Source organism: Pteropus alecto, unplaced genomic scaffold (genome assembly GCF_000325575.1).
Source record: "Pteropus alecto unplaced genomic scaffold, ASM32557v1 scaffold80, whole genome shotgun sequence".
Taxonomy (NCBI): Eukaryota; Metazoa; Chordata; class Mammalia; order Chiroptera; family Pteropodidae; genus Pteropus; species Pteropus alecto.
In genome coordinates this window covers 3,432,900-3,435,844 of record NW_006430460.1, presented here as the reverse complement: position 1 = coordinate 3,435,844, position 2,945 = coordinate 3,432,900, and the positions used below count along the sequence as shown (strand labels likewise).

General features: G+C 56.2%; 1 pseudogene; it reads left to right on the top strand.

Moving 5' to 3' along the window:
* The first annotated feature begins 1,828 nt into the window (after window positions 1–1,828).
* Window positions 1,829–1,947, top strand: LOC112480046 (annotated as a pseudogene).
* The last annotated feature ends 998 nt before the right edge of the window (window positions 1,948–2,945 follow it).

The following is a 2,945-nucleotide window of genomic DNA, read 5'->3' as shown; positions in this document are numbered from 1 at the left end:
GTCCACGTCCTAATTCCCAGAACCTGCGACTGTTGGTCTACGTGACACAGGGACTCTGCAGAAGTGTTCATGTTAAGAATCTGCAATGGGGAGATCTTCTCGATTATCCAGGTGAGGCTTAAAGATAACCACAAAGGTCCTCCTAAGAGCGAGGCGAAAGAATTAGTCGCTGGTACGAGACGTGTGACGGAAGCAGAGGGAGAGACGTGAGATTTGAAGACGTTATGCTGCTGGCTTTGAAGGCAGACGGAGGGGGCTGTGACCCAGAGGAGATGCAGGCGCCTCCAGAAGCTCGAAAGAGCAAGCGCACAGACTCTCTCTGAGCCTCTGGAAGAAACACAGCTCTGGGGCCTCGCTTTGGACGTCTTACTTCCAGAATAAATCGGTGGGGTTTTTAAAAATCGATACGCTCTTGTGAACGAAAACGCATCGTCCCCAGCTGTTAGCATCGTACGTTCTACGGGTTTTGGCAAGTTTGTAAGGTCGCGTTTCCTCTTTACGGTATCATGCAGAGTATTTTCACCGCCTTGAAAATGGCCTGCGCTCCACGTGTGCCTCCCTCTGTCCCTCCCCACTCAGCCCTGTTGACGTTCGACCTTTTGGCTGTCTCTCTAGTTTGCCTTTTCCAGGACATCCTAGAGTTGGACTCCTACAGTACGGAGCCTTTCCCGTGTCTCCTTTTGCTTGGTGCATACGGGCACAGGCCCGAGCCACAGGGTGGGCCGAAGCCTCTCTGGAATCCTGAGAGCTTCTCTCGCCCTGAACATCAGAGGCAGGGAGCAACAGGAGGCGGGACCCCTGTGTCCAGGCCAGGGCCACCCCCCAGTGGGCAGGCCCGGCGTCTCCACCTGAGCTGGGTGGGAGCAGGGGAGGAAGAGACGGAAGTGGGGTGATCAGGGAGGCCGAGCCTGAAGACCCCTCTGTGGGGTCTCCCCGAATCACTAGCGGAAGCTCTAAGGGCAGCTAATGTTTAGCAGTCGAGCCAGCGGGGGCCTGGGCCGCTATCACTTGGGTATGAGAAGGAAGCGTTCACCCAGAGTTTCATCCAGATTGTCAGCGGAACCTGCTCTTAAAAACAACGTCTATTAGGAATAAAAAAGATCAGAACATGGTAGGAGAGAAATTCGATGAATCGACTATTAAATAATGAGGTAAAAATCTTAACGAGGAGAAAGAGCACAGCTTCTCACGTCCTCCAACGCCACCGCCTGGGTCCGAGGCCGCGGCCCCCGGCGGGGTTACCGCAGGAGTGGCCACTGGAGTGTCTCCATCCATCCGCTCTCGCTCCCCTCCGCAGGGAGATCGTCCTCCTCCTGCCCGAAGCCCTCAGCGGGGTCCCCTCTCGCCCAGAGTTCAGCCAAAGTCCCCTCCGGTCCCCAACCACCTGCCCTTGGGCCACTCTGCGGCAGCAGGCTGTTCTGCCAGGCCCCTGCTGACCGAGGCCTCGCCACCCGGAGGCACGACAGATGGTATTACTAGCCGAACCGTGTCTGTCCACAACTCAGGTGTTGGTTGAAGCCCTAACCCCCAGCACCTCTGCATGTGGCCGCACTTGGAGACGGGGCCTTTAAAGAAGGGACTGCGTTCAAACGAGGTCATTAGGGTGGGACTCAACCCGGTATGACTGGTGTCCTTAGGAAAAATGGTGATCAGGACGCAGACACACAGAAGTGGGCAGACCAAGCGGACACAGAGGAGGCGGCCCAGCCATCGACACACCAAGGAGGGTGGCCTCGGAACGACCCGACTCACTCACGCCTTGATCTCAGACTCAGAGCCCTCAGAATTGTGAGAAATACACACACATTTCTGTTGTGTTAGACACGCAGTCTACGGCCATGCCACCCTGAACAAGCTCGATCCCGTCTGATCTCAGAAGCTAAGCAGAGTCAGGCCTGGTTAGTACTTGGATGGGAGACCACCTAGGAAGACCAGGTGCTGTAGGCATAACAAAATAAGGGATTGTAAGCTGACAAGGTCCTTGCAATCTGTGAGGTCAACCAAGGGTTGCCTCTCTTAAAAAAAAGTAAATTAAAAAATAGACACCCAGCCTGAGGTGCTTTGAGATGGTGACCCTTGCAGACGAACACAGCCGAGTATGAGCAGATGAACAGATCCTGACAGGAAGCCAAGCTCTTCCGCGAGGCCTGAAATCGGTCTAGAAGGAGCATTCCTGTTCCACAAGATTCGAGTACATGCTTGAAAAGTGTCCTAGGTCAGCGGTCCCCAACCATTTTGGCACCAGGGACCGGTGCTCCTGTGAGAATCTGATGCCTGGGGATCCGAGGCGGAGCTGAGGCGGTGATGCTGGCGCTGGGGAGCGGCCGCGAATACAGGTGAAGCTTCGCTCTCTGGCCTGCCGCTCACCTCCCGCTGTGCGGCCTTGTTCCTAACAGGACGTGGCCCCTGGGGTTGAAGATCCCTGTTCTAGGCGCTATCGATGCCCAGGACATGCCCCCGCCCCCCTCAGGGCACACCAGGCAGCTTCCTGCGATGAGCACCTGCATCTCTTGCCTGAGGACTTGAGTCTAGAACCTTCTCTGCCACCTGCACTGCAGGTTGGGAGTGCCAGAAAGCTTAGGCCCTTGGAGCAGCTGTCTGCCAATGAGTCGTGGGCACTGGTGTACAAACACCCAGGCTCCCTCTTGCCTCTCTGGGTCAAGCTAACGGGACTGCAGACCAAGTGGCATAATCCTCTCAGCTGGAGAAGCCCCCCGCCTGCTTGGCGTGTGAGCTGCAGGGGACACCCCTCAGCGACATGTGTGCCCAGCCGTCAGCCTCGCACCCTGTGATCATTTGGAGGTTTTCGACTTAGGTCCTCAAGCTTTCTTCCTTGTGGATGACCAAGTCCCAGGTGTACGTTTCACTCTGCCTCTCAGCAGACACGGGAATATCTTAGTCACCTCCGGCCACCTTAACAAAACGCCACGGACCAGGTGGCTCAA